The sequence below is a fragment of the Marmota monax genome, unplaced genomic scaffold (assembly GCF_021218885.2).
Source record: "Marmota monax isolate L192 unplaced genomic scaffold, Marmota_monax_Labrador192_F-V1.1 WCK01_AAM20220418_F8-fsc00176, whole genome shotgun sequence".
In the NCBI taxonomy this organism is placed as follows: Eukaryota; Metazoa; Chordata; class Mammalia; order Rodentia; family Sciuridae; genus Marmota; species Marmota monax.
The window spans coordinates 612017-636027 of record NW_026694774.1 but is presented as its reverse complement, the minus strand read 5'-3'; positions in this window follow the sequence as shown (position 1 = coordinate 636027).

Below are 24011 nucleotides of genomic sequence, written 5' to 3'. Positions count from 1 at the left end.
GAGGATGAGCAGGAGTGGGGGTAGGAGAGAATAATTATTAATTGAAGAGGTACATGTCAAGATGGTGTAAATGCAAGTGAAAGAAACTGCAAGTTGTTTTACCTAATAATTTTCCAATATTTTTCAATTAGTCTTCTTTGGTTCTGTTTGGAAATGTTAGAGATAAAATGACATTACATATAGTGTGATTTTAAATAATGCCAATAAACATAATTGTCCTTTATATACACCAAGAGAAGAAATAATATATTAGGAAAAATATAAAAATGATACCAGTTTATTTCTCAATGGCAATTTCTCCACCTTAGTTTTTGTTCTATGGATCCCATTTTCCTGTATTCCACTATTCTCTTGCATTCCCACTCTACCCTAGGGTGCCTTGCTTCAAAGCTATAGAAATAGTGGTACCACCTCAAACTAGTGTTAAATTATCAGAGCCAAATCTCCATCCCCAGGCTTAAGTAGAGAGATAAAGATCTAGAGGAAGGATAACATCTGGTTTTGTTCCCCCAAATAATCTCTATATCTGTACTGCCACTCTTTCAGTTCTCTCCAAGAAATAATTTAAGTGTCATTTGAATGAATCTTACCCCTCCCCTAAAATTTTCTCTCATTTTAAAGCATTAGATTTCATAACTTGGGATTTATATTCAATCACACCCCAAATCTATGTGGTTTATGTTTTATTATTTCAGGGAATAATACATAATGATTACATTGGTCTCCTTCCTAATGTTTTCATACTTACCTTTCTTAACTATGTTTTAGTGTTTTGGGTTTTATTTTATTTTTAGATGGTAAATCATAGTTGCATTTATTTATGGGTACATTGTGATATTTGATATACATTCACATTGTGGAATGAATAAATCAAAGTAACATATCCATGACCTCAAACACCATTTTGTGGTAAGAATCTTTAAAGTCTACTCTCAAATTTTGAAATATATAATACATTTTTATTAACTATAGTCACCATTCTGTGTAACAGATAACAAAAACTTATTTTTTCCAACTGAAACAATTATACCCTTTGATCAGCCCTTCAGTTTAATCACAAAGCACATACAGAATGATATATTCAATATTGTCATAGTCACTATAGTGGAATTGTTCCTCTGCCAAATACATCTTGAATAGCCTGTGATTTTGACAATATGATCATATTTCAAAAGTGGAACAAAAAGTCATAAAGTGTCCAGTATTTTTATAATTCATAATTTTCTAATTTTGCAAGTTCCCCAGTTTAGTTCATCACTTTCTAACCAATAAATGTTGTCAAAACAAATTAAATTCTAATTAATGCCTTCTAATATATGGTACACCTACCTGGTTTATGCTATTTAAATCCATATGTAGATACAGCTAACAATCTTACAAACCTGTGAGTTTCAAGAAGGTTTATAAAGAGAAACAATATGTTTGTGCTGCTGATACTATAATTTTGTATGCCAAACTTTACACCACCAACATAATAATAGTTAATTTTAGTAAGATAAAGTTAGAAAAATGATAAAATACATCTCACATTTATTTTGCATTTTAACTCTTACAAAATATTTTATTTCTCTTTACTTTTTATTATTATACACCTCTTGAACATGTATATCTGTGTTGCCAACTTGAGAAAAAAGAAACCTGATTCCTAAAAGTCAAATGACTTATCTATGATCAACATAGGATTTAGTGGATCAATCAAGCCTAGAACTGGGGTCTCTAAATTCTCAGTCTACATTCTCTCAAATGATTTAGGATTTCTCTTTGTTAAATTTGAATCACACATCTATTTTACCAAAATCTAGGAAATTCCTTTGTTTAATAACAAATGAACATGCTAGTTTTTATAAACATTGGAAGTCTCAAAATCAGAGAAAATTCTTCAAAAGTACTTTTGAGTCTCAAACTGTACCCAAACTTCAATATACAATGTTAAAAGGATAATGATCACAGAATGACTTATGTAAACATAATTTAATGGATATGCTAAAATAAATCTACCTGCAAATCCCCTGGCATGTTAAGCTTAAATATTGTTAGCTTGCTTCCATTTTTCCCTTTAAATTGGCCATAGAAAAGGTCTTCTGTAAGTCAAAACGGTATAATCATCATAGGTTTTCCTCTTTAGATAACTGAATCCTTCACCTTTAAAATAATTTTATATATTACTATGAATCTCAGACCAACTCAAAGATAGGATACTAGCAAGTAAAGGATCTTTAATCTTATATTTGATGAGAAAATTGAAATCATCGAGGCTAGATGCTATTAATTATAATAGCATGCTTTTTGAATTATATTATTCTACAATGACTGATTAAAATATGCCCCTGTTACCAAGCACAAGTTAAATATGTTTGACAACTTGGAAGTTTCTGGCCACAAAGGCAATTTTACAGGAAAAAATTGAGATGGGATATATTACATTCATTATTTTGTCAATAATAATATTTATTAAGCATCTACTCTTTGCAGGACATTGCAATGATGCTATCAGATGCAAAGACAAAAAATGTTACATCTTGCCTTCAAAGAACTTAGAGTTTGAACAAAGAACATATAAAACATGAGTGCATAAATGCATGAATACACACATAAACACATACACACAAATACAATAGGCAGAAAGTGCTTTGAGAAGCACATGAAGTGTTATGTGAGCACAGAGAAATATAAATCTTCTTGCATTAGTGGTCTTTTCAGTAGATTCTGAATGCAAAGTTGGGAAACTAGAGGGGAAAAAAATCACAGAAATAAAACCAGTGATAGAAAAAAAAAACAGTGATAGCAATTGGGAAAACTTGGAATTTCCTTCCAAATGCAAGATCCAAGTTCTTATTCCATTTATGTATTGCACCTGCTTATACACTAATGAGTGAGATTGGTTACAGAGGTCTTAATTTTTCTGTCATAAAAACTAAACTAGGGCTAGCATTGTGGCTCAGTGGTAGAGCACTCGCCTACCATATGTGAGGCACTGGGTTCAATTCTCAGCACAACATATAAATAAATGAATAAAATAAAAGTCCATCATATATATATAATTGCAAAAATGCAAGTTTGTCTTCATTTGAAGTGGCTTTGCATAAAAATAATTTTGACAAAACTTAAATTAGTTTATACTTAATTTTTATTCATATTAATGTGCTAGATAACTGTACCATTTCAACTTAATGTGAGAAAAATCTTTTTACATTGAAGCTGTTTTACAGAGAATCAAAACTTTAAGGATACCATAATTTGGTAATAATGTTATTTTTATCTATGAATTGTTTAATTCTGTTTACTTAACATAGAATATTCTAAACCATCTTTAGTAATCACTATTTATAACAGCGTAAAGAAAAAAAACACTGCAATAATGCAAAGCCTCATAGTAACTAATTATCTTTAGAAGAGTTTCTGTACTTAAATATAGTAAAAACTGCCAATTTATCTCAAAGTACTCATTGGTTTGATGCTAATAAAGAGACTTGATAAAGTCTTGGGATCTCCCCTTCTTCCTGGATCAATAAACATTCACTGCGTGTGTCTGTTAATGTGAAAAAGTGATGGAGGCAGGCATGACATTTGCTTTGAAAGATTATAAGCATTAAGTATTAATCAAGTGTAATAAATTTTAATTAGTAATAAAATTAAGTGCATTTAACTCCTCCTTTCATACCTATTCCTTTATACAGCCCAGAAATATCAGTGAGCACTGGTTTCTTCTAGTAGAAAAGTGTAAATGTTATATATTATCATGCTATATTTTTCCTCTACTATCCTTATTTTAGAATGTTTGGTTGCTTCCCATAGTCATATATTAATTCTTTTAACTCTAAAATCACACATTAATATACTAATTTAAAGTTTAGTTAATATATTAATTTCAATATTCATACAAGAAGACATTAATAAAATAAATTATTCTTTTGATATGCTTATTAAAACATAATCTTGTGACCCTAAATTACATATTTTAGGTATGAACTTTAAATATTGAAACATCTTCTGAAAAGACTACAAAATAATATGTGTTTTCATGTATGAATATTCTTTGAAATCTGGGCACATAAAAGAAGATGAAGTGTGATGAGGAAAGACAAGCTTCTGAAAGGTTTGAGTACATCTTACCTTCTATCCACAAACGAACTTCAGTGGGAGAGGATGTCACAGTTGGATCTTGTTGGAAATGATGAAACACTTGTTCCATGTCTCAGAATGGATAAAATCTTCCAAAGTTTAAGACTTTGATAATCTGAATACCTAAGAATGGAATAATAGACATTAATCAGCTTCAGGCTTTATCTATTCATACAGACTGAATTACAATTAGCATGTGTTAGAGTGTGTAGGATTTTGAAGGGAAATATTCCACCATTACATAATAATTAAACTATTATTTTGAGTGCCTGTTTCGTAAAATAAAAAAATTCAAATATCACACTCAACTTCTATCCCAAAGGAACTGTAAATATACTAAGAAGGATCAAAACCACAATATTGTTAATTAACCTATGTACTCAACAGGTAAAATGTTAAAAAGTTTATGCTGAATGCAAGGAAAAGAGTTTCATACAACAGGTGCCATCAAAGTCAAACCAAAGAAGCCAATAAAGAAAGAAATCTTGAGAAAAAAGTGATAATATTTGTTCTACCTATATCAAAGTGTTTTGTGAGACTCATGAGGAGAAAAAAAAAGAAATGAAATACTTTCTAAAAGGTAAAACATTCATCACAAAAATATGCATAATCATTATTTTGGGTAATTTTGAAACTCCAATTTGTTGCAGCTTGAAGTGTCCATGCTGTACTACTCAGCTCTTAAAACACACTCTAGCGAAGATGCAGAAAATGGCATAATAATGACAGTTTTAAAAATAAGACTGATAGTGCAGATGCTTTCTGAATCAATTGCTTTCCCCTTTTATTTATTTTAACTGATTTTTATTACTGTGAGAAATCCAGGCAGTCTAATCACCAGAGGCCAGAATTTTTTTGCAAAATGTTAGTATTTATGCTAAACAAATTATCTAAAATCAGAGCCAAAGCACTTCCTAAAAAAAAAGTGAATTTAGGTCACACTTTGCCAGCCTAAATAGTGGGACCAAAGTTGATGAATGTTATAGTGATGTTTTCCCTTTCTTCACTTAGCTTAATTTACTAAGGCCCTGCATTGCACAGCCACTTCTTGAATTTCTGTAGGGCATTTTGTGTTTAACCTTACCTTACTTGCTGCTAATGAAAACTGGATTTGATGTTAATGAGATCATCACTATCAAAATTTTTGTTTATTATTTGTAAGATTGCTTATTAAAGAAAATTTCTTGGAAAATAAAAGCAAACTGGGTTTAAATTTGAATCTCTTTCACACCACAGAAATGGCTAAAAAGGCTAGTGAGACTCAGGGACTCAATTTTAATTGTATTTAATTTTAGTTTACTGAAATTAATGGTTACTGCATGGGGCAACACAGTTTTAGAGCTTCCAAAAAGAAGTGGAGTTATATAGTTGTTGAACAATCCCAGACTGAAAAATAAGGCTTCTAAGTAGGAATAGGAAGATCTCAAAAAATTTTAATGCTTACTGTCCGATTATCTTTTGTCTTAAAAAGCACGATGAAAGTAGCAAGGAGTCTTCCAGATCCAGCAGTTGTGAGGGTAGCAGAGGCTGTACAGAGGGGGAGGGTGGGAGATAAAGGAAAGGAAATTTGGGTGGACTCCAAGAATGAAATGTGTAGTTTTCTCAGTTACTGTGGGAAAAAAAAAAAAAAAAAGGAAAAATTAAGTTAGTAAAAAAAAAAAAAATACTTATGGAAGTTCTGGCTTTCAGAAGAAAGTTTATTAAAATAAAAATAGAAACCATTTCATTTCATTCAAGTATATTGAACAATTGAGTGCTGCATGCTTGTGCCAAGAACAAGGAATTTCCTAATTTAATACGCATAGCTGTGTTTTTCATGATTTTTATAACATGACCTAAAAAACGACTACTTTTGGGGAAAAGGGATTTTGGTATGCAGTCAGGATAATTTTGTCTATTATTTTTAGCTAATTAATATTTACATTATTTATCTAATCTACCTAAATATTTTGGTTTTACCCTTCCCAGTTTGTTACTTTCTTTCACTCTAGATAAGAAAAGGACTGTGTCCTTTTTTCTACTCTTACAAATATGTCGTTTGTTTATACAAAATATTCACTAAGGGTTTTCATTTCAGCTCTTAAGAACAAAATTGGGTTGGAAGGAAAGAAAGGAAACAAAAACTGTTGAAACAATTTTTAAAAATAAACTATCAGTTATCTAAGGTAATGGAAAATTTCCCTCTTTAAGACCTGAGTCTATTCCAATGAACGTTGACTAGCTTTGAAAAGAGCTAATTAACCTTGCTTTATACTGAAAGGCTTGGGACTATAGCATGAGTGGGGTGCTAAACTGGAAATTAGAGGCTCCTAATTGTTAGCATTTTAATTAAGCTTACTGTGTTTTAAACGCACAATAGAAGTCCCAATAATCATATCTATGAAAATAAGGTGTTAACACTTAAAATTAACCAATAAAAGAATTTCTAAAGAATCAGCTGACTTGACCATAAAAGAATTATATAAATAATGTTGCGGGGGTGGGGGGGATCATAAAAGGTGATCATAGACAAGGGGGAATAAAACAATAGAGGTGTTATCTAATCAAAAGGTCAACCATCCTGCGGTTGGAATGGCCAAACAGAAAGGGCCCAGAGCTTGAGGAGGCAGTAGTGTGTGCTTGTAGACAGCGAAAATGCTGTGAGAAATGTTCCTCATGTTCAGCTGAAGTTCACTTTCTCAGAGCTTATGCCCCCTCTCCTCCTTTTTTGTCCTCGTTTTGCCTCACTCTATCCATGTGAATGAGTCTCTTTGAAGAGTCTTTCACTTCAGAGAGTCAATGAAACTACCATCCCCATCCCGCCAAATTGTCAGTTGGACAACTTAATAGTCGCGGTTCGGGCTTTTTCCGGTCCTTGTTAGCTCGTAAAAATATTTCCCAGCTCTGTCCTCACCGAAATCCCCCACTAGTCTGTCAAGACCGCCATCTACACAATGTGAAACTGAGAGAATTAGTGAGAAACCCAGGCAGTCCGATCACCTGAAGCCAGGCGACCCAGAAACGCCTGGTCTTTCGTACTGCCTCCCCGCCCTTTTGACCAGATAGTCAAATATATCTCCTTCCCTCCGAAATGCCGGTGTTCTCCTCCGACCGCAGCGCGGTTTAGAGCTTTCGAGGAGATGGTTCTCAGAGCTATAAACGCTTCCCTACCTCCCCCTACAGCCGTTCTGAGGGCTACAGCAGGCAACCTCGCTACTTGCCTCTCCCCCATCCCATGGGTTCGGACGCCCTGGGGCCTGGATCCCTTCAGCCGCCAACCGGACTGTTAGGTCTGTGAAGGAACAGTCCCAACCGCCCCACGCCCCCCGTCCCGGCTCGCTCGCAGCCAACGACCAGGAACCGCGGGCTGAGGGTGACGTAGTGTTAGCCGGACTCCGGCAAGGTGGGGGGCGGGGTGAAGTGGTTGGCCGGGCAACTGGTCGTTGCTTTTTCCAGGCACTTAAAAGCTGTTTAAAAGTTTGTTTTTCTTGAGAAACTGTCTGAAAATCAGTGGGCATGCTTTAAAGACTCTCACAAGATTAAACACACACAACACACCTACACCGAGTGAGCATGAATTCAGGGGAAGAAAACTAAGCGGGAAGCAACAGGTGATCATAGATTTCAGAATAATGGGCACCCTCCATGGAATGCTGAGCCGTCGGAATGTTGAGCCTAAGTGAAGAGGTGGTCCTCCGTAGCGTTTGTGGGAAGTTCCCTTTTCCTTTCTTAATCTAACTTTACAGATCATAAAACTGAGGGATAGATCTAGGGCCTCTTGTATCCCTACTCTCCATTTCTCCCACTGCCAGGATTAGTTCAAGTAGTTCTCAAATTGACTATTGGTGGATTTAGATAATGCTTGTTTAAAGCTAGTACCCGGTGTTGACAATGAAACTAGAAGAATAATTTGTTTCATGTGAACACAATTGATAACCAGAATACTGCATCCCTTAACCTTGTGAATTTGTGAACCTCCTTTTAAACAAAGCTGAAATTATCCACACATAATTTTCAGTCCTCCTCAATATCATGGGTGCATAAATATTTATTTTCCTGTGCCAAGTGTCTATGAATCTGTGGGTGTCAGATATTGTACCATGATGAGTGAATACACTTATTTTGAATTCCTTTATCAAAGGAACCATCTAAAAGCTTTAATAAACTAAATTTAAATTTTATTAATATCCCCATTCACTGGAAAAGATTTCCTCAAAAGCTCCATATTCCAAAAGGAGGCTGTCTGGTCCACCAAAGAGAATTATTGATTGATGAATGTAGCTGAAATTAACCTGAAATAATTAAATATAATTCCTACATTTTACAGATGAGGAAACTGAGGTCCAGATAGAAGAAATCTGTTCCAGGTCCCATAATGATTTAGTGGCAGATCTAGAAGCAGCTCAGGCACAACCCCCATGCAGTGCTCTCACCAAACCCCATACATACCAGATTTAAACAGCATCGCAGGCCAGTGGAGGAAGTTTTGTGAAGTCTCACATAGGTTTCTGTCTCCCAGGATCTAGGTATAAGAAGGGGTAGGGAAAACAAACAAACAAACAAACAAAAAAACATCCAGACACTAGTGATGAGAGAAGAAAGCAGGTGATGGTGAGTGGGAAGCAGTAGAAGCAACAAAGAAAACAATGAGTGCTTTATAAGTATGGATGGATATATGTCACTTCAGACAAAATTAAACTATTACAAGTTATCAAGCAGGGAAAAAAGATGCTGGCTCATGTCCACTTTTACAAAGATAGATGTTTGCCACCTTTACTAGCTGTCTCAAAGCAGTTTCTCTCCTATTTTCGCAGTCTGTACATATTTACTATACAATTGTAGGTAACAGTTGTTGCTGTTGTTGAGATAACTTTATAAAACAGCCAAAACACAATTTCAACTGCTAAAATTATTTTACTTTTGTGTATTTTGATAATATCATTCAAGAATCCTTACAACAACAGAAATCAAGTTAGATCTGGCATATTCAAATTGTGTAAATCTTACTTTTTGTTATTTAATTAATAAGATATTTTTCTTTGGAGCTAAGGAATAATACTTCATTTGTTATTATTCCCTAGGGGTTCAGCATGTGCAAGCTAATCTGATAAACTAATCTGTGCTAATTGTTAATAATTGTTGTCAACCTCCCTCTTAAGATATATGTAATTTAGCAGTAGCTTTGTGTACTGAATGGTAATCAGGAAGACCTGGCAAGGTTTAATTACTCCTACAGCACTTTTCTATTTATCCCTTCAAATTTTCTATACAGGTATATATTTATTTATGTAAATATAAAAGAAAACAAGTAAACCCAGACTATAACAGTATAATAACATCATTTTATATCCTCTAATTTTAAGGAAAAGTGTTATTGATATGCAGTAGGGATAAACAATATCACGTCAGAGATTTCAAAGGGTTTTCACAGTAGTAGGGTTTATTAATATCAAGTCAGAGATTTCAGAGTTTTCCCACATTCATCTTTTCTTTTTCTTCCATTTATGATACACCATTTTTCAGAAACAAGACTAAATTCTTATGAGTAAATAACCATTACTACATTTTGTTAATGGAGCCAATTAAGTCCATAACTTGATGTTAACCAAAATATAATAAACATCAATTTTGATAAATATGAAAACTACGTGGAATTTGGTGAATTTCCTACTGTTGCCTGAAGTGGTATTTGCAAAGATCTCTGGCAAAATCTCCATAATAACAACCATAACACATATTATTATAGAAATTTACACCTTCTCAAGCTACTAAGGTACATTATGGATATGCCACTGTGGAAATATCATCTCACAAACAAAATAGCTTGCTTCCCTTTCCCTCATGTTTCTCCCCCTCTTATACTTAATATGAAAAAAATCCTACTACATAGCATGACAGGGTGAAAATACTATTGTATATTTCCCTATTTATTAAGATATAAATGAAATCATGAATTAATTTTAACTATGGAATCACAAAGAATTCATATTTCCCATTTACTTCTTTGTAAGCCTCAACTCAGACAAAATAGACATTTTATGAATATAAACAGGAAAGATTCAATTAAAAAAATCTCAGGAAACCTAACATATGGCATGGTGACTACAGTTAATAATGTATTGCTCACTTGAAATTTACTAAGAGTAAAGCATTAAAGAGAGATCTTAAGTATTCTCACCACAAAAAAGGTAACTATGTGAAGTGAATAATATATTAATTAGTTGATCATGTTAATCATTCCACAATGTACACCTTTAATTCACCATGATGCACACCTTAAATATATACAATTTTTATTCATCAAATATGCCTTAATAAAGCTGGAAAAATAACAGTTAGAAATTCAATTCCCAAAACATTTAGCCCTGACATTTAGCCTTCCCAATAAAATGCGATTCCCCACATTATAAACCAAAACATATCTTTCTTAGAATCTAAATAAATCATGTCCTTAGTTGATCCTTTAACTTGAAATCCTAAAATTTTCTATTCCTTATTTTTAAAATATTGGCTAATAAAAGCAGCAGCTACAAAAGCACTCCACTTTTTTTTTCTTTCCTATTTTCCTCATTGATCTCTCATACAAGTCAGGCACAGGTTGCTTCTCACGATTCAACTATAAATTTATAAGAAAGAGTGACTCACCTATGAACAAGCAGCAGGTTGTCACGTTCAGGATGAAATTCAAACAACGCTGACTCTTATTACAACTAAGAGAGCTTACCACCAGGTCTGCACTCTGAGAATGCTTCCCAAATCTAACCTACTCCCCTAAGCAACAGCCTTCATCCATCTACTGGTCATTGCTTTCCCTGACGTTATTTGCTGTACTGTAGTAGCATCCAGTCACACGGCAGCTGCATGGGAGGGGATATGTAACAAGTACCTTACAAATCATCCCCTGCATCTGTGTGATGCCTTGTGAGCTGCAGAGCGTCTCTACATATATTATCTCATTTGAGCTCCACAGAAAAGTTTGGAAAATGGTTGGGATGAGAGCTTATTACACCCATCAAGAACATGATACAACTGAAGCTTAGGTTAAATAATTTGCCCAGTACAGTAATATAAATGAGAGAAAGGGCTGAGACTTGAGCCCAGCTATTTCTCTCCTTAGCATTCTCTCTACCACCTCTTAAATAAGAATGTCAGAGAGTTTTAATGATATTTTTCAGAATTTATTGCAATTATTCCAACTTCCCCTTCAGAGATTAATTAGAAAATTAATTGTATATCACAAGCATAAGATTTGGCTTTCTATACAGTACACTATCCTGGCACAAATCCCACCTCTTCAAAAAATCCTTCCCTCTTCCCTCATCCATATTCCTCCTATTACTCTGACAAATAAAAACTTTGTGCATTTACTTGATGATAGATTTTACTTCCTGGAATTAAAGTATTGCTCAGTGCAGGTTATCTCAAATCCCTACTTTTCATGCATATTCATCTCCATATCTATTATTATCAGCTCAAATAGCCTGTCAAAACTATCCTCTTTGACTAACTTCTTGAGAATTCTCCTTACAAAGATAGGAAAACTTTTAACAGCATACATACAAGCACACACAGAACTTCTCATAAATAAAAAAGAGATCTACTATCAAAATCCCAGCTCAGTGAACTAGCATTTGAGTGGTATAGTCCAGAAATATTGAAAGAACTGAGGGAGGAAAAAGATTAAAAGTGATGGTTTCTATTACTCAAACAGGAAAAGACAATGGATATATTGACTAGAGGTCACTGATGAACTTGGAGTGTTGGAAGTAGAATTAGTATTGGAATCACTAATAATAAAAGTAATAATAGCAAAAATAATTATTGAGCACTCACTCCATACCAGGAACTGTGCCCACATTAATTTTGTTTTTTATATAAATCATAATGTATATTAATTGAACCTAATGTAATCACCACCAAGATCAAGAAACAGATCATTGCCAGTGCAAAACACTTTTGAAAATTTATTTTTCTGTTCTTAGATTTTGTGATGCATTTATTCTTATTTCCATTTTATAGGTGAAAAATTAGTTTAGAGATGTGAACTGCATTTAAAATTGCACTGAAATCTTGCATCATGGATGGGTTTGGAATATTTATATGATATGTACTTGCAACATTCATGCTACACCTTTTTAAAAATATTTTTTTACTTGTAGATGGACAAATATCTTTATTTATTTATGTTTATGTGATGCTGAGAATCAAAGCCAGTACTCCACAAGTACAAAGCAAGCACTCTGCCACTGAGCCACAATCCCAGCCCTCAGGCCACACCTTTAAAGAGTTAAGTAGTAATGCAAAGGTCAGAGACAAGATTAAAATTTGAGTAGCCAATAGAGTTGAGGGAAGATTCAAAAGGATGAAATGATGCTTTAAATTAATTGTAGTCTGGAACTAATGAAGACGAAGAGATCAGTGACGCAATAAAGGAAAACATTAAATTGATAAAGATATGGGAGATGAAGGGTTAATCAAAAAAAAGAAAGAAAAAGAGAAACACACTCTTTACAACAAAGTGAAAGGAAGGCAAATATACAGAGACATACTGATGTAAAGAGAATATTGATAGAGGCAAGTAGGGTATCTATATGGAGATTGAGAAGCTTAAATGTAAGGTAAAATTAAAGTGTCATTTCAGATAATAACCATGATTTAATTTAAATAAAATGTTGGAAAAGATAAATAATCAGTTATATTTACTGCACACTTAAAACATACCAGGCACTGTTCTAAGTTATTTTCTTATTTTGGCTGTCTAAATTGAATAAACAATACCAGAAGATAGGAACCAATGGTTTCCCCATTTTATAGATCAAGAAACTAAGGTTAATTATAGACTAAATTGAGAATAGCAAGAAATGATACCTGACAGAAAACAAGAAAGCTGTAAATGGAGATTCATTTTTGCATAATTGACCAGAGACACAGATTGTGAAAATGGCCACTACATATATTAGTAACCATTGAAGGCATCATCTAGCTTTATAGAGAAATAAAAAAATTAATATTAAAGGTGATCCTGAATTAGTCAGAAAATAAGTACTTATATTCAAGTGAATTCTGTTTAAGAAGGAAGTAGTTTATGTCAAACTCTAAATGACTATTATCCAACACAGTTGTTTTGAAAAAGGTGTTGCTATTTTAAAGACCACCACCACAACAACAAAATCATAAAAAGTAAACCCTTTTAGCTTTCATTGTCCAAATTATTCATTTAATATGGACTCTAAATCATTGGCATTTTGGAGTATATATACACACACACACAAACACACACATGTGCACACACATTTAATTATGAGAATAGAAACTGAGGGTAGATTTTTATAACTGTTCCTAATAGTCCAAAAATTAAAGGCACAGGCATGAATTTTGATAAAACAAAAAAGAAAAGAAAACTGAGGTTAAATATCCAGTTCAAGTTCACACAAATAAACCAATAAGTAGTGCATTTATAATTTGAACCCAAGCTATCTGGATACAGATTCCTTGCAAACAGAAAGCTATGGGAGTATTTGTTCTTCAGAGAACAAAAGTGTCTAAGTGCACAATAAATAGATGGGATACCAGAGTGGTGAATGGATGAGGTGGGAGAAAAGGCACAGGTATTAATAGAATTTACTTCAGTGAAATTAAAAAAAAAAATGGAAGAGAGGGCTGAGATGGTACCTCAGTGGTAGAGCACTTGCCTAGCACGGGTGAGTCACTGTGTTCAATCCTCAGCACCACATAAAAATAAAATAAAATAAAAGTTAAATCACACACACACACACACAAAAAAAAAAAAAAACATGGAAAGGAGTAGGGATAGTAAATCCAGTCCTTTGTGAAAATTCTGACGTGTTGGAAAGATTCACTTTTGAGTCAGGCAATGACCCATATTGCAATCTCCATATGCACTTACTAGATATAAACTAATAAACATAAGGAATATGTAAATTACACCAATGAGAACCATTCTGCGGAAGGTCTGCAAGCTGTTAATTCTAGAACTCATTACTCTATAGCAAAATATAAACATTTTATATGTTGAAATCAACAGCATTAATCTGAGTTACGTCTCCCTCTTCTCCTCTACACCATTAATGCCATTAATTTTTCAGTTCTCTTCTATAATTTGCACTATGCATCCAGGCAATAGACATCTTTGTACACAGTGTTATATTATGGTGATGGAAAACATATATATCCTTTACATTTACCAATAGCTAGTAGCCTGTCACAATGGGTGACGTTTTCACTCCCTGATTTGGGGTCAAGCCTAAATGGTACTAGCATAAAAGCTTCTAGAGGATTAAAGATTAAATCTCATTTGTGCTCATTAGCAACTTGCTGGTGGTTCATCAGTTCTCCAGCCAAGAGACTGAGGCAAAGGACATTGAAGTTTTAGTTTTGTAAGTAGCTAAGGGGAAATGATATCAGGAAGATACACAGCTTCAGATACTATTCAAAGAGAAGCATGGGAAGTTAGCCTTAAGATGTAGTTCTCCTACTTCACAGTTTGACCAGAGTGTTTATACTATGCCACAACTTTGCTGACTATGCATTTTTGGTTTTCAAATATTAGTACAATTACTTCAGAAGAAAGCTTGGTGTTTATTCTGGCTTCTTTCCTGAGTAAATAAGTACTATCAAACAAACCAAATGGGTATCCTCTTCAAGGAGTACACTACAAAAAAATAAAGGGATAGAGACTAATGTCAAAGTAGTAAATAAAACGTATCTAAAAGTTTATATATATATATATATATATATATATATATATATATATATATATATATGAATTTTGATGTTTTGATGTCATGGGAAAGTGATTTCTTTAATATAGAAAAATCAGTTACATGTAAAACTGCATTGTAAATATTTCTTATTTGCCAAAAAATAGCTTGATATCTATAATAACTTTAGAAATTCTGTGTGTGCATGGAAACAGTGGTTTCTCTTTAGAATCTCAGTAATAATACATTTGCCTAACCTAAAGGCCAAGTTATTCCTTACCAATTATATGACTTCTGGGGCTGGGATTACAGCTCATTTGGTAGATTCCTTGCCTCACATGCACAAGGCCCTGGGTTCAATCCCCAGCACCACCAAAAAAAATATATATATATACGACTTCAGAACACAGCTAGTTGTGTCTCATAATACCTCATTAAAATATAATACAAAGCAATAGTGATCAAAACATCATGGTACTAGCATAAAAGCAGAAATATAGCCCGATGAATTAGATTATAAAGCCTAGAAATAATTCTGTGGGTTTATATTCAATTGATCACCAACAAAATTTCCAAGGTTGCACAATGAGGAAAGGACGGTCTCTTCAATAGTATTGGGAAAACTGAACATCTACACACAATAGAATGAAATCGGACCTATAGCCTACACCATATATAAAAACCAGCTCAAAGTGGAATAAAAACAAACATAAGATATGAAGCTGTAAAACTACAAGAAAAAATCGTGATATTTTGGATCTGTCCCCCAAAACACAGGAAACAATAGAAAAAATTGACAAATTAGAGTGTAAAAAATAAGAATTTTCTGCACATAATTGGAAATAAAAAAAGAAATCTATTGAATGGGAAAGAATATTCGCAAACCACATATCTATCTGGTAAGTGTGTAATAACCAAACATATAAAAAAACTAAAGCAACCAATGCCAACAAAACAAGTAACATTGTTAAAAGTTGAGCAAAAGACCTAAGGAGATATTTGTCAATGTTCAACAAACAAATAGCCACAAAATATATAAAATATTGCTCAATATCACTAATCACCAGAAAAATGTACATTAAAATTCAATGAGGTATAACCTCATACCTATTATAATGACTGTTATCAAAAAGAGAAAAAATACCAAGTGTTGGAGAGAATGTGGAATAAAAGAAGACATTTTCATTGTTGATAGATATATAAATTAGTATAGCCATTATGGAAAATAGTATGAATATTCCTCAACAAATTAAAAATAGAACTACCCTATTATCCATTAAGCAGACTTCTGTATGTATACCCAAAGGGAATGAAATTTGGATGGCAAAGTGATAGCTGAATTTCCATATTCATTACAATATCCAACCTGTGAATCAACTGAAGTTTCCATCAACAAATTAATGGATAAAGATAATGTGGTATACATACAGAATGGAATACAGTTTAGCCTTAAGAAAGAAGAAAACTGTTTCATTTTTGTCAATATAAATGAATCTGGAAGACAATATGCTTAGAGAAATAAACCAGACACAAAAGACAAATACTGCTTGATCTTGTTTGAATATGGAATCTTAAAAACTTGAATTCTGCTAGCCATGGTGGAACATACCTGTGATCCCAGCTACTTGGGAGGCTGAGACAGGAGAATAGAAAGTTTAAGGTAAACCTTAGCAATATAGTGAGATCTTGTCCTCCCCAAAAGGTGTGGGGACTGGGGATGTGGCTCAATAATAGAATGCCCCTGAGTTCTATCCTCAGTAACATCAAAAAAAATAAAAATAAAAAAGGAAAAATGAAAAAGCAAGAAAAGAAAGATAAAAGAAAAATCAAATTCTAAGAAGCAGAGAATATAATGATTGTTGCCTTGGGTCTGAGGAGATGGGGCAGAAGGAATGAGGAGATATTCATTCGAAAAGTACAAAGCTTCACTTAGACCAGAGGAATAAGTTCTGAATATCTGTTGTACAGCATGTGCACTATAGTAAATAATAATTCATTGTATTAGTTGAAAATTATTGAGAGTAGATCTTAATATTCTCATCATGAAAAAATATTAAGTATGTTAGGTGATATCTATGTTAATTAGCTTGACTTAATCATAATGTATACATATATAAAAATCATGTTGTATACTCTAAATTTAAAAACTAGTCTTCAATTGGAGCTTAATAAAGTCGAGGGAAAATTAAACTAAAATTTAAATCAAACTTTAAAAAATCAAATGTGAAATTATCTGCTTCTTGATTATACAAAATACTGATTTGTCTTCTTCAAATAAGATGTTTCAAAAAGCATTAACATTGTTCTTTGATTATTAATGGATAGATTTAAAATCATTCATTTCACTATTATTTTTCTAAGGTGAGTTGTAAATGAATGTTTAGTTGTGCTTATTTAGACTATATTCAAGATTCCTACCTTGGCCAGAGGAAAATATTATTGTCTTCATACCCACTAGCCCCTGGCACTGAACAAATTAAACTTCTCAAGCCTCAGATGATCTAAATTTTTTCTCTGGTCTGAGTTTCGCAGATTTTCCCTTTATTCATAAATTGGACAGCCTTATCCTGATGTATTGCTCAATTACCTTCAGCAAATCATTTAATATTTTGAGGCTCAATTCTTTCATCTGCAAAATGGGGACAATAACACCTCAAAGTGCTGCTTTGTGGATCAAATTAGATAATAATGTGAAAGTGTTCTGTACAGCAAATATTAGCTAAATCATTATTTCTTCAAAACAGTACACAAGTAAAAATACAATGTTTTTCTTCTTTTGAACTAGTTGTCCATTCTTTCTTAACAACATTAGAAAAGTGAAAAAGAAAATTTAATCTTTCCTGTCAAAAAACAAACAAGGTAGACTGACCTCTAATTTATTTATCTATCTATCTATTTATTTATTTATTTATTTTTGTACAAAGAGGCAATGGATCAGGGACATTTAGAATCTAGTGATCAACACTCAATCTTCTCTCTCATGAACAAGACGCTAATGAGTCTCATTAGAAAGGAGATACAAATAGATAAGAGCAGATTGTTCCTCATCAGGTCTGGTTTTAATATTGACCACCTGGTCTATGGTTTTATAATAGTTTAACATTTTGCAGTAGTATTACTTGGCAGAAAATACTGGCCTTCCTGGAAGGCTTTAGGATTTAACTGGCTAAGGTGCTCCAATAGTACCGCCTCAAATTACAATGTCATTACAATTCTCTATTGAAAAGAAGGATGTAGTGGGGGAAGGGGTGAAAAGCTAGAAGTGAGTGCAGTGGTTGAGAACTCACATCACCTGTTTAATCATGGCTATGCGTTTGGTACAAGGTCCTCATAAGTATCACGCCTGAGTTCATGCCAGGGGCACAGCTGACATGAAGGATAGGACTCTGACATACATTCTCAAGCATTCCAGAGCTATTTTTAACTGGAACAGTAAATAAATACCTCATATTATTTCTCCAGTTGTGTAGTAAGAAAAGCATGGTGAAAACCTAAAGAAAATTTTATGCACCTGATAATGTGCTGTTAATTCTGTTTCTCTGACACTGTTTTTGTCTCTTTCTCACTCTCCTCCCTCCCTACTTCAAAGGCATTCAATTACCCCTGAGTCTCATTTTGCTACTGAGTCAAAACTATATTTTTGGCCTCAGTTATGCTAGTCAGATAAACTGCCCTGTGCCAGTTTTTGGAATTCTAAAATATTATTTCCTACAAGTTTCAAAAAGATAGGGTTTTGAGAAAGTAGAACTGAGGGTTCCTGACTTCAAAACCCATAAAATATTATTATATTTTTTATATTTATCATTGTGCCCACAATTTAAATCATTGTTTTAAAAATATTACACAAATTCAGTAATTCACTATGCTGTAAGAACACAAAGCAAGTAGCTGATTTAATGAAAGGAAAAAAAAATGAAAGGGAGTCACGGGAGGCCTGTGTGATGCGAATACTAATAAGATGCACTAACGTCACAGATATATCTGCTCCTTCTTGAACCATTCTTCATTTATGAACCAGCTTGAAATCAGGGAATTACATGCTAAGGAAAACCATTTATCCAAACTTAATTGATCTGAACAAGGATCAATGCATTCTAGTTAGTCAGTTTACCTACTGAATTCATTTATTTTATTTGAATTTCACTCTCTGGATCACTAGGTAAGAATGCAGAGCTCAAGGAATAATATCAGTAAAAATAAGGTACGTTTGTGAAAGAAGTATTTATGCATGAACAGTCATTTTGGAGCATGCCTTTCTTCCAGTTGCTCTGCACATAATCCCTAGGAGTCAATCATCACCAACATGGGATATCTGGTTTTACATGAAGGTTTTACCATACCGCGCGCAGTAGAAAGAGAACATTTGAGGTTTCAAACTCAAACTGTTAACCATGTTCAACCCAGTAAATATGTTAATGCTCTGAATTTTAGGATAAAAATTTATTTTGATCTCTAAACAGAATGTCCTCTTGTCTTCCATGAAATGACTTTATAACAGAAAACAACATGGTTAATGTATCCTAGAAATATTAGAAATTTTGAGATAATGTATTAAGGTTATATAGTTTTTAATGTATTTTTATCTTGATTTTATAATTAAGCTATGGATAGGGAAGTAATTTAAAGTACACTTGGCAGTATTTCAGAAGGCTTGAGCTCAAATCCAAGCTTAACTATAACTTTCTGAGTAACCTTGAACAAATTACTTAACAAATTATGAATAATATTTTGGAATGCAATGAATAGCTCAGAAATATGAGAGGAAAATTTTAGTAGTTTTCTAAAGGAGAACACTTAAAATATTATCAGAATTGTGGAATTTCAAAGCAGCATTAGGGGTGGGAATGTGATTCAGTGGTAGAGCCTGTGCCTCACATGCATTATATTTTAAGTTTGATCCCCAGCACAGGAAAAAAAAAAAAATCAGTGGGAAAAAGAAGGACCAACCATTCAATAAGTTGCTATGAAACAATTATTTCAGCAAATTAGAAACTAACAATGTTGTATCATCATTTACACTGAATATCAAAATTCATTCCAGATGGATGAAATATTTAAATTAAAAATTGTGAAAGAAATAAGGATAAATATTTATTGGATAACAAGATAGATAAGAAGTTTCTAAAGATAAGTATTACTGAAGAAAGTCCCTGTCATGAGAAGCAATTTTCAAATCTCCTAGATGAAAAAATAAATAATATTTAAAGTCAAATAATAATTTTATAAAAATAATACTTGTAATAAATATAATAACAGATTAATATCCTTAGTATAGAAAATGTTCTTACATATTAATGAGAAAATATTTTAACACAAAGTGGAAAAATGTGCAGAAGACTTGAGAAAAGAAATATTGAGGCAAATAAATATGCAAAACAATTAAAACTAAGTAGTACTGAAGATATCAGTATGAATTTTAATTTTGTTTTTATAGCTGACAAACTCTCTATATATTTAAATTATTATTTAATATACAATTTTTATTCATACCCATAGACTCAATTTTCTAACTTCTGAAAGATTAGAACATGTGCCCAGAGAAATGGGCAAATAACTTTGTATATTTTTGTTCAACAACACAATTATTAAAAATAGCAAAATATTAGAAACAGCATAAATTTATATGCAGCCAAAACACCATCTCTGAATATTTATTCTGAATATTTAAAATATTTTTAGTTGTAAATGGACACAACACCTTTATTTATCTTTATGTGGTGCCGAGGATCATACCCAGTGCCTCATCACTAGGTGCTCTGCCACTGAGCCACAACCCCAGCCCCCTGAATATTTAATTCTGAAGTTAAATGTTTATTTTGTTGACTAAAAAGAGGGTTAAAATACTTATATTCATATATATGTATATATTTAAAAATCTAACTTTTGTTTTTGAGAAGCATATGCTTTACTAATATATATGTATACATATTTATATATGTAAACTCAGTGAAAAGTATGAAGGAAATCTATCAAAGTTAATAGCTATCTCTGTTGAATGAGATTTGACTTTTGTCCTTTACGTGTTTCAAAAAATTCTAATAAGATAATACATATGTTAATTAGCTGGGTTTAACCATTCCATAGTGTAAACTTACTTCAATACATTATGTTAACAGGATAAATACATGCAGTACTGCATGATAAAAAAAAAAAAAAAAAAAAAAGCTCTATTTTTCTGGGATGGGGGAGAGAGTTCTTTTATTTGGAATCAGAGCCACACACCCAAAGTCATTAGGCAGCTGTTTCAGATGAGACAAATGCTGCCCATTTGCAGGCACAACACAGGCTCCTCAATAGACAGGAATTTTTTAACCTGTTTAATTTTTAAAAGATATTTTTTCAAATCTATTTGATTTTATTTTTAATGAAAATTAATAGGATAAAACAAATAATTAGAATGAGAATAAAATTCCAAATTTATTTGACACATAAAATAGAGTTACATTAGTAGAAGGGCAAAAGTATAAGTAAACTGTATACTAAAGAACATACACAATTAGTATTCATTTAGCATGGGTTCTATGGCAATTCACTTATTTTCTAATAGACCATACAGTCTATTATAATAAAAGAAAAGAGGACTGAATTAAGTGATCTGTAAGGTTTATTCCAAATCTACAACTGAATGAATCTAATGTAAAATATTTTCAATAAATTTCTTCCTATCAGTTTTCTCTCCCTAATCACCTATAAGTTTTCTAGGAGGAAAAATTAAAACTGGAGTTTTTCTTTTGGATTCAGACTCTTTAAATAAATAACAACATATCCTTTTATAACTCAGTTTAATAAGGAAAAATGTGATTCCCAGGTTCATGTTACTCTGAGAAAATAAATGCATTACATTCTAGAATTACATTCTAATTTACATGTTACTCTGAGAAAATCGATGCTTACATTCAGTTTTATTGATTTTTTATCTAAGGAAGGATTCACTGATTTCACATCATTATACAATGTTCCTGTAAGCCTAATACTATAAATCATGCTTTGTTAGAAAAAATAATTCTAGTGCTGGATTTTTAATGTAATCAATTGAATCTGACAAGAAAAAAGGCATAATTAAGTAACCTGTAGGTTTTGAAGTGCTCTAAATTAATGCCACTGTCTTCTCTCACAGCTTCTTCACACAAATTGAGATTTTTAACATTTACTTCTTTAAAATTCTTTGCATTCTATATGATTATTATTAATTTTGTTGGAATAATTGCTATGACAAGGAAAAGTCTCCAAAAAAAAGAAAGAAAGAAAGAAAGATAAAAGAACAAGCATCTCATAAAACAGAGGAAATGGTTATTTGAAATTCAAAGGGCCAAAATTCTAGCATGCTGTGTGGTCACAAATAGCATCTGTGCAAAGAGAAAAATTTAAAGTTATTTTTCTTCTGCAAACTTCCTGCCACCAACATACTTATCTCTTTTCATTCCCTTAAATATCCATTCTATATTGCAATCTAGAAGGCTCTTAATTAGTAAAATGAATTTCCAAAAAACTTTCGACTGCTAATGATTTGCTTTAGGGTTTTGCTTTGTCCATGGGGTATTTAAAATGAAATAAATGAGTCTAAGATGATAAATTTGTTCAAGATTCAAAGGAAAATAATTTAAGTAATATTTCATAGATGAATTCCAGTCTATTATCAGAGATATTTTGGTAAGTCTTTCTCACCCCCAAATTACTCAATACCATCTTTTTAAAATATAGTTTGGTCACAAGGCTATCAAGCATGATGAAAAAATATTACTTTTCAAAACTGAAAGAGACATAATAATGTGCTACTTACATTAATAAACTAAACCCAGATTTTTTAAATCGATGCTCAAAATTTAGGCATGCCATTCTATCCCTCTTTATAAATCATGACCTGTGATATTTTCCAGTTAAACTATGTCAAAAGATAGCAAGGGTATTATGTAAAACTCTCCAATTAGCACCAGGTCTCAAAATAAGCCAAGAAATGAGAATGGTTAGGCTATTTGTATTGACAGTACAAAAAGGAAAATGTTGTTTATTTAAATAAAAACTATACACATTTTAAGTGTTCTCTGTACCTCACCCTAAATTTATAAAGGACAGTTAGGATAGTTTTCCATAATTATGAGTTACCAAAGAACAAAAGCCCTTTATAGTAACAAATGTATATTATTAATATAGAACACAGAAGATCATACTGCCAGAGAGATCTGAAGATCCATATTGACATCTTATAGCAATGAAATATTAGCACAGCTATTGAATTTGGATGTCATTTGAAAGAATAGATTATTTTGTTAGTTCTTTATTTTTGTTTTCGAATCCAAGCAAATTCCCACATCACATAAAAAATAAAGCTGCCTTCATATTTGTCATTAAAAATGAAACATTCATTTTGAACTATTCAATTGTCAAAATATTTAATAAACAATTTCAGAAAATTTTTGTCTATCTTTTCATAGCCTTCTGAAACTCTCCTTCTTTCTTTCTTTTCTTATCTTTAGCTGTGTCTCCAAAGCCCTCTATACCTGGATTTGTAATTGCATTAAGAGTATAGATGTATAAAGCAGCACTTTGTTAACCTACAGTCATCAAGTAAGTTTAAAGTCCAAATTATTTAATTATTTTTATAGTTGCAATGCACTTTTATTTTATTATGTATATATTAATCAGATTGTCAAAGCTTTGGATTAATTACTGAAATGGCTGTGCCTGTCAGAATTGCAGTGATTGACTATTAAAAATAACCAAAAGGCTGGATGTATAGATTATTGGTAGAGCACTTGCCTAGCAAGCATATGGTCCTAAGTTCAATAGCCAGTATCACAAGGGAAAAAAGGTATCAAATCATACAGTAACTAATACAAATAAATAGAATGATCAAACATGCCTTGAACCAGAATTGGCTAATTAGTTCTCACAAAGGCTGAGCATGAAGAGAGGTGATGCAAAAACAATGACATCCCACTGGCTTTGACCAGACACAATCTCTGATTCTAAGAAACCAGGCTCTTTTAGTCTTGATGGGTTTATGACAAATGGGTTCATTTATGGTGTCCCAAATGTATTTGGAATGTAAGTCCCACAGATAAACATCATCATAAGAGAAAAAAAAATAACTTGTGTGCACTACACCTCCTTTTTCCCCCAAACCCCACCAAATACCTTGCTGTCTCCTTAAGAATTTCAGAATTTCCATGAGTAACATAACTCTGGCAA